Here is a 13,353-nt window from a genome sequence, read left to right on the forward strand (position 1 = left end):
CGTCCATAGGGTCATTCGTTTAGGGTTTAATTTGATTCATTATTCTTTGAGGTTCCACTCTCTCGCATGCTTGCGAAGAGCTTAAGCCTATACGAGTTTTTAAGGATGGTTTAATATTATTCATTTTTTTACTATTCACGTGCACTATTCACGTTTTTACTATTCATATGCACTATTCACGTTTTTACTATTCATGTGCACTATTCATGTTTTTACTATTCACGTGCACTATTCATATTTTTACTATTCACGTTTTTACTATTACGTGCATAAAGTTCACATTCTTTCCAAAAATTGTAAGTATTGCTCACATGCATAAGAGTTCGTGTTTTCTAACTAAAAGGCTTATAATCAGTTTAAAGGTTAGCATGCAAATAACGTTCAAATGGGGTTGCTAAAGCCTAGAAGTCTTGACAAGTAAAAATAAGGAGGTACTTACCCGGTTAACGTTGGTCCGACTCAGGTGAGAATCAAGGTTCTGGAAAGGAACCACTCTAGCCAAGTCCTCGAAAACCGCCTCCGTACCCTTTGTGCCATCGTATCTACTCGACCCCATCACGAGAATACTCTAATGTTAGTGAGAGAGAGAGAAGAAGAGAGAGAAGGTGTGGGGTTGGAAATGAACCCCACCACCCTTTTATAAGGGTAGTGGATGGCATGGTCGTAATAACGAAAAAGGTACGACGTGACATAAAGGTAAAAAGTAAATAATTAATTACCGGGTGCACAGACCTCCGATTTGCAGTCTGTTTCAGCCTGCGTTTCTACCAGGCGGTGGCCAATACCCCAAGGAGATGACTCCAGACGATAGCCAAAATTTACAGAACAGCGGCGCCAGTCGAAATACAGACAACAGTCAACAGAAAAATAATTTTTAGTCTAAAGTGTTCCAGACGAAAGGATAAGGATATTCCTATCGACAACTCCAGTACATGAGACAGTAACTGCAGTAAAAAATGCAGACGACAGTGTCTTGAAATTCAGAATTGCTAGAGAGAGCCATTTTACCTGCGGTCGATGACCAGGGTTGCTAAAGAGAGCCATTATACCCGCTGTTAGACGAGGTGCCGCGGCCTAATCTCCCGGGCGGACCGAGGGTGGACACCTCATGGCGATGTAAGCGGTGATTGGCGCCGAAAGCAACCAATCGTGGAATCAAGCTGCTCGGCAGGACCGGAGCTCGGAGTATGGAAGAGTCGCTACCCACGAATGGGAAAATGAACACCGATCCCTTGCGGGAGACCGGTGAGGGTTCGGGAAACTTAGGTACGAGCCGAGAAGGCTAGCTCCTTTCCGGAGAAAGGCTACTAGGCACCCCGACATCGCCCGGTTATGAACCACCGGCCTCCTACTCAGCGTGTTAGGCGATAACGGACTAATCGCATATTTCTTTAAGTTTAAAATTCATTTGAAACCTTTTCTTTCTCGTTTTGAAAACCGTTTTGAGCATATATTATTGAAAGCCATTTTAGTAAAGAATCACCCATTTACATAAATTCCAAATACATAAGAGAGAGGGGGAGAAGGAAGAAACGATTTATTTACAGTGCGATTTATGCTTTACACTATCTCTAAACTAGGCTCACTTCCCAAAAATGAGTTTATTTACATGGTTCGTACCTTAATCACCGTTGGAACGATTTAGGTGCGTTTCAAAACCCCGTTAATGACGTTTACTCGAATCGTCGTTGGAACGACTCGAGCGTTTGAAAATGTTGTGATAAAAGCTTTAACAAGAAAACGTGATTAAGCATACAAGTCAATTTATTTTGTACAAAAACCATTTAGTTAGGAAAACAATTCAAAACTCCATTATGTACAATTTAAGAAACGGTTTTAATTACAAAGTTCGCTTAATCCGTCGTTGGAACGAATTAAGGTTTTAAAACGTGATGTTTTAAGAAATGATTTAAAAAATGTCAAGAAAACGTTATTTACACTTTAGGAATATCTAGAAAACTTAAGTTTAAATAAGCAAATTAAACTCTCTTTTTACTTCCCCTTTTTCACTCAATTGAACCTTACTTGAACCTAATTACAACAATTAACAAATCAAGGTCCAATTTTACCCAATCAAACATATTTGAAATATAAACATATATATACAAAAATAAGATAGGAATATATATATACATAGTTTTATCTAAAAATAAGGACGTATTTATAGATGAAAATGAATAAGAAATACTATATGATATAATAAAGAAAATGAGAAAAAAAGTACTAAACAAAATACATTTTTATCCTAATTATAACTATGTAAAAATAACTAAAAACTATACAAGTTTAAAAGAAAAGGAAAGTAATTTGGATCCCAAAATAGTTTATGAATATATAGGAAAAATCTCATCCTCAATAATGGCCAAATCCATTTAAATAAACCAAAAACTATATATACATATACAAAATAATTCCATAAAACCAAAACAATGAAAATTATAATTGAATATACAAAGTAAGTAAGTATATAGATAATTATTAGGTGAGTGCCTCAAAAATAATTTTAACTAACATATTACATAATTATACATATATATATAAGAGATTAAGTATCAAAAAAATTGAAGAAATGGGTTTAAAAGAGTATTTTCGGATTCCAGCAGATTACCGACGGAAAATCCGTCGCTAATCTGCTGTTAGAGACAGAAAAGACAGAATTACAGATTTAGTCCAACAGTTTCCAGATTTATTCAAAAGCTTTAGATTATATCTATTCTATCGTTTTGGACCTCCGAACTACCAAAAATGGATCATAGTCTATAACGGAGGTTCTTAAACGATGTTTTTCATTTAAAACGTTATTTAGAAAAATTTTGAAAACTTATAATTACAACGTTTTTAATACCCGAACTACATTTGAATCGGATCATGGTTCGTATTGGGATATTAAAACGAGGTTTTTTATTTCAAAACAAAACCAAACGTTTATTTTAACACGAGACGAAAATTAAATAAATACGAAAAATTAAGTAAAACGTGATAAATAAATAAATAACTAAATAAATAAAATTATAACATAAAAATAAATAAATAAAGGAAATAAATTAAATAAAATAAAACGAGTCTAGTCCTCAGATAATACCTCAAGTTCGGTATTGACAGTTGAAGTCGGTTGATTCCACGAATCGTGATTTTCTGGTGTTTTTTGTGTTTTCGGTAAAATTTTAACTTTTAGGAAATTCGGAATTTTTAGGAAAAAAAATGTTTTTTCCCAAAAAATAACTTTCTCTCTCTAAAAAATGTTTTAGAGGGAGAAGCTCTCTAAAAATCCTCCTCTTCTTGCATGGGGATCCGTGCCTTAAATAGGCAACGGGTCCCGGAAACCTTTGGGCGTCGCCCAAAACAGGTTGGGTGAACGCCCAACTTTCGTTGGGCGGACGCCCAACATTGTTGGGCTGATGTTGGGCGTTCGCCCAATGAGCGTTGGGCGTCCGCCCAACGTCGCTGGGCATTCGCCCAACGGCTGCCGGACGTGCGCGCCCAACGGTCGTCAAGCGCGCGCCGCCGGACGTGCGCGCCCTGCGGACGTCGAGCGCACGCCCCGCGCTGCCGGGCATGCGTCCAACTGTCGTCGGACACACGTCGGCTGCCGCTAGGCGCTCGCACCACGTCGCTGAGCGCTTGCGAGCCGTCCAGTCGACGACCGCGATTTCCATTGACTTTTTCTTTCTTTCTTTTTCTTATTATATATTTTCTTCTCTCTTTTTTTTTTAAATTTTTTTTTTGGAACCAACCGCTTCGACCACTTTGTTACAGGTTTTCGTCACAGGTCCTCCGACTCGGTGTCTACACCCGCGGTCGATGACCAGGGTTGCTAGAGAGAGTCATTTTACCTGCGGTCGATGACCAGGGTTGCTAGAGAGAGCCATTTTACTCGCGGTCGATGACCAGGGTTACTAGAGAGAGCCATTTTACCTGCGGTCGATGACCAGGGTTAGAGAGAGCCATTTTACCTGCGGTCGATGACCAGGGTTGCTAGAGAGAGCCATTTTACCTACGGTCGAGGACAATGATCGCTAGAAAGAGCCATTTTACCCGCGGTCGATGACCAGGGTTGCTAGAGAGAGCCATTTTACCTGCGGTCGATGACCAGGGTTGCTAGAGAGAGCCATTTTACCCGCGGTCGATGACCAGGGTTGCTAGAGAGAGCCATTTTACCCGCGGTCGATGACCAGGGTTGCTAGAGAGAGCCATTTTACCTGCGGTCGATGACCAGGGTTGCTAGAGAGAGCCATTTTACCTGCGGTCGATGACCAGGGTTGCTAGAAAGAGCCATTTTACCTGCGGTCGATTTAGAGACCAAGGTTGCTAGAGAGAGCCATTTTACCCGCGGTCGATTTAGAGACCAGGGTTGCTAGAAAGAGCCATTTTACCTGCGGTCGATTTAGAGACTAGGGTCCCCAGAAGAAGCGTCCATCGGCAGCCGATTTAGAGGCAAGGATGGGATAGCCAAAGTGAAGATTGAAGGCAAGACAGGAACTTGCGACATGGAGATCAGGTATCTCTCCTCCCACTCTATATGTGTCTTTTACTTTAATATGTTTTCCATTGCATGTGTCACATTCGCGAAAAAGTTTTTTCGAAAAAGCATACACATCACTGTCAAAATAGAAAAGTAGGGGCAACTGTAGACACCGAGTCGGAGGACCTGTGATGAAAACCCATAACAAGACGGTTAAAGCGGTTGATTCTAATAATTTAAACAATAAAAATCACGAAAGGGTCCGGAAGGATTGCGTGTCGTCAAGTAGACGGCTCGCGAGTGCTCAGCGGCGTTCGGCGAGCGCCCAGCAGCGCAGGGCGCACGCCCAGCCGGCGTTGGGCGGACGCCCAACCTACGTTGGGCGTCTGCCCAACGTACGTTGTGCGTCCGCCCAACGTACGTTGTGCGTCCGCCCAACGTACGTTGTGCGTCCACCCAACGCCTGTTGGGCGCGCGCCCAACCTCATGTTGGGCGTCGCCCAACCCCCCGTTGGGCGCACGCCCAACCTTAGGATCCGTGCCTATAAAAAGGCACGGATCCCCATGCATTTGAGGGGGGAGGATTTTGGAGCTTCTCACTCTAGAAAATTATTTTTAGAGAGAGAAAGTGGATTTTTGGGAGAAAACATTTTTTTTTCCTAAAAAATCCAAATTTCCTACAAGTTTAATATTTTACCAAAACACCAAAAAATCATAACTCGTGGAATCGACCGACATCAAACCGTCAATACCGAGCTTGAGGCATTATCCGAGTACTAGACTCGTTTTATTCATTTCATCTATTTATTTATAGTTTTGTTTCTTTATTTATTTATTTAGTTATTTATTTATCACGTTTATTTATTTTTCCCGTATTTATTTAATTCCCATCTCGTATTAAATAAATGTTTGGTTTTATTTTGAAATAAAAACCTCGTTTTAAAGTCCCAACACGAACCGTGACCGGATTTAAGGGGAGTTCGGGATTAAAACGTTGTAAATATAGATTTTAAAAATATTTTTTAAATAACGTTTTGAAATAAAACATCATTTTAGGAGTCTCCGTTATAGACTATGATCCAATTTGGGTAGTTCGGAGACCCAAAATGATAGAATAGATTAGATTTGAAATATTTTAATAAATCTGGAAACTGTTGGACTGATCATGTAATTTACCATTTTCTGTCGTAATAGCTGTTTAGCGACGGATTTTCCGTCGGTAATCTGCGAATCCGAAAATTGCTCTTTTAAACCCATTTTCTTAACTTTTTGACATTTGATCCTTGTATATATAAGTATATAATGATGTAATATATTTATGAAAGTCATTTTTGGGTCCTATAATTATTAATTATATATTATGTACCTATTATCTCATATTTGAAACTTAATTCATTTTGATTTAGTTTTGTAAAGTAGCATATTTGTATATATATATATATATGGTTTTTGGTTTATTTAAGTTATATTAGCTATTATTTAGGGTGGGGACTATTTTCTATATAATTATTAGGTGAAATTATTTTGGGATAAATGTTATTTTCCTATTTACGAATTTGGTCCAATATTTTTACATATTTTTAATTAGAATGAAAATGTATCATACTTAGTATTTTTTTTTCATTTTCATTATTATACATATACTTAGTTATATAAGATCATATCTTTTACCTTTTTAATCTATAGATATATCCTCATTTTTAGATAAAAATGTATATATATGCATATTCACCCTTCCTTTTTGGCATTTACATGTACATGTTTCAAATTGGTTTTATTTGGTGAATTTTGGGATTTAAATGGTTCATTCTTGTGAATATGTTCAAGTAAAGGTCAATTGAGTGAAAAAAATGGGAGATAAACCACAAAAAAGAGATTTCAACTTGATTATTTAAACTAAAGATTTTTAGAGATCCCAAATGTAAATAAAAGGTTTTTTTTTGGTTTTTTTTTATCATTCTCAAACGATTTCCAAAATATCACGTGTTGAAACCTTATTCCGTTCCAACGACGGATTAAGCGAACCTTGTAATTAAAATCGTTTTTTACTTGTAAATAATGAAGTTTTGAATTGTTTTCCTATCCAAATGGTTTTGTACAAAAACAAACGGACTTGTATGCTTAATCATTTTTTTTGTTAAAGCTTCTTGTCTCACGTTTTCAAACGCTCGAACCGTTCCAACGGCGATTCGAGTAGAAATCATGTAAATCAACGGGGTTTTGAAACGTACCTAAATCATTCCAACGGCGATTAAGGTACGAGCCATAAAATAAAAACTTGTTTTTGGGAATGAGGTTAGCTTAGAATTAACATATAAATTGAAGCATAAAATCACACTGTAAATAAATCAATTCTTACTTCTATCTCCCTCTCTCTCCTATATATTTTAAATTCATGCAAAATGGGTGATTCTTTACTAAAATGGCTTTCAATGACATGCTCAAAACAGGTTTTCAAAGCGAGAAAGAAAAGGTTTCAAATGAATTTTAAACTTAAAGAAATATGCGATTAGTCCGTTATCGCCTAACACGCTAAGTAGGAGGCCGGTGGTTCATAATCGGGCGATGTCGGGGTGTCTAGTAGCCTTTCTCCGAAAAGGAGCTAGCCTTCTCGGCTCGCACCTATGTTTCCCGAACCCTCACCGGTCTCCCGCAAGGGATCGGTGTTCATTTCCCATTCGTGGGTGGCGACTCTTCCATACTCCGAGCTCCGGCCTTGCCGAGCAGCTTGATTCCGCTATTGGTTACTTTCGGCGCCAATCACAGCATCTGTCATCAACGGTGTCCACCCCCCGGTCCGTCCGGGCGAGGCTGCGGCACCAACACTAGACTCAAAGGACATTTCGAAACTCGTCGAGTAAAAGTAAAGAAAGGTGTGTAATTAAGCATTTTTTTAGTTGTTTAGTATGATTATTTGTTCTTGAATAATTTCTAAGCTTATTTTATTGACAGGAGGAATTTCAAAACAACAAAGGAGGAAGATGATCTCAGAATCAAATATCAATAATTCTTCAACAGAATTGGAATCTCAAACACATTTTCAGGTTTTAGAATATATTATCTTGAATACATTAAAATTGTTCAATTATATAATTACATTAGTGGAATAAATTTTAGTGAATTTAGGTGATTAACGTACCTCCAATGGTTGGACATTGTGTTTATTTCTCTCAACCAACTCAATGGATGTCAACAACTGTGCAAAATCAAATGTCACCATCAATGATATCATCGTCGTTAACAATTCTTAGCCAGGTAACTTAGTTTAATTATGTTTTGACGGTATGTGTTTTAACCTTCTATTTGAGTGCGACTAAAATATAATTATTTAGATGACAAATGAAGGGACTATCAATTCAAATGTGTTATGATGTAAAATATCAATTCATTGAATTGTTCAAAGGTAAACTCATTTGAAAAATTATATTTTTCTTACTATTAATAAATTACAAAATTGGGTCAAATGGGAGACTCGTTTACATATTTAACTCATTTACTCAACCTACTACATATCTAGACTGTTTTTGTGTGAATTTTCCATAATACCCCTAACCTTTCCACTTCCCCCTTACGCGAACGATCACGCCCCCTTCTCCTTGGTTACGCGAAACGGTTGGCTCCTCCATTAATGATTCCCAGACTTTTCATCTTCTTATCTTCCTTTAAATTGCACGAAATCTGCACCATTTCTCCAAATCACAGTGTATTTCTCTTATTCCTTTCTTCATCTTTTGATTCTTCATCTTCCTAATGCTAGAAAACGAAGCCATAGTTCTTCATCTTCCTGTTCCTGCTCGTTACTTGGTTTCTTTCTTCTTGTTACAATCAAAGAAATGGTTATTCTATGTTATTTCCATCGTTTTTCCCAGTTTATCATATTGTTATTGTCGCTTTTAAAGGTGAAAGGCGCGAAAAATGTAAGTATCTACTGTTTTCTCTGTGTTTTCCATGAAATCACTTTGAGTAGTCGATGATTTCGCAAAGATCTGCGATGAGAAAGAGCCTAAAACGTGACGATCTGTGTGCAAATCAATTATTTCGCGAAGTCTGCGAGTAGAAAAGTTCTTGATTTCACTCGCAGACTTCGTGAAAGCATCAATTCGCTAAGTAGATCGTCACGTTTCAGATCTCGCAGACTTCACGAAAGCATCGATTCGCTAAGTAAAATCTGTTGGCCCCGTGTGATTAGTTCCAAGGGGGGGGGGTTAGGAACTAATGTAACTTTTTCACTTTAATTACGCTGACTTAATTGAATTCTTTGAGTTTCACAACTCAGCTTTGGTCAGCGCGGCCGAGTGAGGCGTAAGACGGCTTTAGTCAGGTACTGACTAGAACTGTTTTACTTGTGAGTTGGGAAATGACACTTTTGTGGCCAGCTTCCAACTCAGCACTCTGATTTACTCAGTGTCAGCTCAAACAATTTATATACTGAGTAAATATAGCAAGCAACACATATAGATATATATTGAGAAAGAGTTAGAGATTACTCAGCACGACTTATCCTGGTTCGTCCTCTCCGCCTACGTCTAGTCCCCAGAGTCCCTCCGGGATTTTTAAATCCAATACTGAGCTTTTTAAAGGTAGAGCACAAACCATTTACAAGGCAGTTGAATATGCAAGAGTACCGTCCTCTATTCGTCTACTCAACTCCTACTAAGTGCTACAACCGAACACCTAGATTTCTCTACCACTGAGTACTTAACACCGAGTACTCAGCACACTCTCTCAATGCTATGACTGATACAAAATTGTTCTTTTTCAGACAAAGAACACTTTAGATGATTACAAGGAAAATCACTCTAGCATTTACACAGATATGGAAGTTTGGTGTAAGATCTTTTTCTTGTTTTGATGTGCTTTGTATGTATGCTTTTCTTCTTTTTGTATTTCAGCAATCGGCAAAGGATCCAAGAAGTATACTTGTACTTTTATAGTTGAAACCTGAAAGCTCAATCATTTGAATCCTAAATTATCTGTTGGATTCAAACGGCTCCTTCCGGCGACATGTTCTGGTCAGCTTCAGATTTGCAGGCCAATCATGTCATCTGAATTCCACAGTCATCATGTTTGTCTTTTTCTCGCAGGTTTCGTCTTCTTGCGCCAGTTCGTCTTTTAGCTAACGAACAGTTGACCCATGCACCTCGAAACTGTATCCATGCATAATTCCAAAGCTTCTGAATTGGTGCAGACAGTTGTCGGATCTTGTCTTTTAGCAAAACAGATCATTCGTGCTGTCCTGAAGATCACTCAGCTTGACTTTGATAGCCGTTGTCTATGATTGTTGCCAATTCTGATACTGTGTTCTCTTTTACTCAGCTTCCATGGTCAGCTTCGTTCTGCAAGATATAGTTCCCAAGAAGACTTTTCTACTTTTGATATTGAGTTGCGTTCCACTCAGCTTCATTGATTAGCTTGATCTTCAAGCTTCTGTTCAAAGGATGACTTATCTTCTATTACGTCGAGTTGCACTTCACTCAGCTTATGTTGTGTTCTCATGCTGACTTCGTCCTGTCTTATTTTTTATTTCTATTTTCATTTATATTTATGCTCAACATTGAACAAACATATTAGTACAATTAAATCAAAGCACTTAAATTTAATTGCCCTTAATCATGGATTAACTTAAATAATTTTGTCAAATCAAAATCATGTGGAAAGGTGTTTCAACAAAATCATCCTCTTCCCTGCACATTTACATTTGCATGTTTCGCTAATCCTCATTTCGCGAAGCCAAATCGTCATTTTTCCTTCCTAACACGATTAATTTTTTCTGAAGGTGGTTGAATACATAACATCCTTTTCTAGAAGGCGGCGTATTGGGCTGCAGAGGAGATGACTTTCCTTCATGTATAGGGATTAACTTCCTTCAAAATTGGCACATTCACTTTGAAATGATTGGTTAGGAGAGATTGTGCCAATCTTGGTGTGCACCATGGGACACGCCCATCCTAAAAGGTCTGGACTTCCATTTCTCATCCCAAAAAGTCTGGACTTCCTGTAGAGGGAGAAATTTCCATCCAGATTAGTCAGGTTCACTTTGAAGTGATTTGTTAGGAGTTTATTGTGGCAATCTTGTTGTAAATTTTGATAATGTTGTTATTGTGGCAATCTTGTTGTAACTTTTGATAATGTTATGATTTTAATGTTAGAATCCGTTGTTGTTTGGCATTTTTTGTTATATACCACTTAGCGAATTTTGTTAAAAACACATCCAGGCTTCCCATATGTTAATTAAAATCATCAAGTAAACCAAACATTAGCTTCGCAGGCTTCACATATGCTGGAATCTGCGAAGTCAGACGGGAGGGAGATAGTTGCGCTGTAAATATTGAGGGTATGATGGGAAAGTCACACAAAAACAGTCTAGATATGTAGTAGGTTGAGCAAATGGGTTAAATATGTAAATGGGCCTCCCATTTGATCCAGTTTTGTAATTTTCCCTGATTATTATTATAACAACTAACTATTTTATTTATTTTTAGTTTCAGGATCCAAACTTATTTACATCGACAAAATCTTATTGAAATTAAGAGCGTTGCGGTTCACTATCAGTGGTTTAAAGTAGGGATAGAAAATATTGTTGGTTTAAGGTAGAGATAGAGAAGATGAGTTTATGGAACCATGAATTAATACATTAAAGTTTTATTTTTCAGAGAATCTCATTTGAGATTAGCATCATCATCAGCAGATGTCCTTGAATTATTCAATTATATTTAACTATCGTGGTGCAAGTATTGCATGTCCTATCTTATTTATATTAATTCGACAATCATTGTTCTTATATTATGTTTAGACAAAAGTCTCTAATATCATATGTGCAATCATTCTAGAATATTATTAATGGAACTAACTATTACTCCCTCTGTTCCAATATACTTATCGTTTTAGAGGTGGACGCAGGAATTAAGATTTCATTAAATGCTTGCCTAAAATTACTTTTTTATCCTTATTAGTTGGACGTAAGTGTCTGTCATTGTATTTACCCAAGGATTGATGTACTGTAGTTTTAAAGGCAACTAAGAGCAACTATAATGGTGGTAGCAACTCTTTGTTTAACATACCATTAGAAAGCATGTATTATTTAAAATTTTATGGAGTGAAAAAGAAATTTTATACGGTCAAAAGGAAACTTTAATCAGTAAAAGTGGATTAGAAAAGCAATTTTACTTCAAAAAGCAGGTAGACTATGTGTTGTTTTCAGCACAATTTCATGCATCAGACGCGCCAACTCTGGCACGTGTCAGACATATGATAGGGGCAGCTGCTCTAGCGCATGCGTGCTCTCTACCTGTTGTATATTGGTCCATTTTATATTTTTTTGTTGGATAGAAAAAATTTGTAACTGAAAAGAGTAACAAACTACTACATCCGTCCTACGGATATAGGCATAAAAGTTTTTAGACACTGAACAATAAAAGTTAGTTAATTGTATTGAAATAGGGTAAATTTCATCAATGGTGTACAACTTTTGCCTCATTTCACACTTTGGTGTACAACCTTCATTTTGTCTCACTAATATATACTACCTTATAGGTGACCTCCCACTTTAGTGTACAATAGGTAAAAATGAACGATCAATGCTTGGTCAACGCGCCACCTCAGTCCTACTATATGTATAATGACTAAAATACCCTAATCCTTAAAAAAATAAAAATAATAGAAAGTACACTCTCTCCTTCGTTCAACTATCTCTCTTTGTTTCCATTCTCTCTCTCTATGCTTCCATAAATTACAGTTCTTCTTAATAAGAAATTTTTCCTGAAAATTTTAAAATTGAAAAACCATTTTTATTAATCAATTATTACATAAACTGATTTGCTCATATCTTTACCATTTTCAAAGTTAATATGTTAAACTTTACATGAAAGTGGCAGATTCAAATGCTTATGATTCAAATCTCTTAGCGTCATAGTTATAATTTTTAAGCCTTGAATATACATGGAGTTATGCGAATCAGAAATCCAAAAGTGGATAAGAGAAGCAATGAGTGGCTTGGAATCGGAAGGATCAATGAAGTCGGAATCGGAATCGCCGCCTCCCTTGAAAGGAAGACGAAGAAAAAGAAAAATCCAGAAGATAGGTGGTCGATGGAAAAAAAATTGACAGATGACGGAAGGAGGAGCCTGAGTTTCATGTTTGAGGTAAAGAAACGAGAGAAACGACCGAAGGTGGGATTCACCATCACCAAGCGAGAAACTTGCCATGGTAGATCAGGTTTTGATTTTGAGAGAAAAAGATGAAGAAGATGGAGTGAAAGATGATTAGGTTATTATTTAAGATAATTTGACAAATTGATGGTAATTGGAGCCATGGAAAAAATTTATCTACTTATTTCTTTTCTTTTTTTTTTTATCAGAATTACTTATTTCAAATGAAGGTGATGTTTAAATGGATGAGGATATTTTACTCTTTTTCTATTTATTTTTACTTTTCTATTTTTTTATTTTATTAGTGATAAGGGTATTTTAGTCATTATACATGTGGTGGGGCTGAGGTGGTGCGTTGACCGGTCATTTTTACCTACTATACACTAAAGTGGGAGGTCACCTATAAGATTGTACATATTAGTGAGACAAAATAAAAGTTGTACATCAAAGTGTGAAATGGGGTAAAGGTTGTACACCATTGATGAATTTTACCCTATTGAAATAATATTTTTTATTCTATTTTTCCCAATTTACCCTTTTCTTTTTTAAACTATAAATACTCCTACATTAATACTACTACTAACATATTGTTAATCTCAACCTAAACCTCATTTAAAAAAACATTAAAACTCAATGGTTAAACCCGAAATTACTTTTATATTAGTAAACCAAACATTTATTGCAGTACATAGGTTTATGCAGTGGCGGAAGTAGGTCGGGGCTGGAGCCCTGGGTAGCCACCGA

This window comes from Euphorbia lathyris, chromosome 3, assembly GCF_963576675.1.
Source record: "Euphorbia lathyris chromosome 3, ddEupLath1.1, whole genome shotgun sequence".
Taxonomy (NCBI): Eukaryota; Viridiplantae; Streptophyta; class Magnoliopsida; order Malpighiales; family Euphorbiaceae; genus Euphorbia; species Euphorbia lathyris.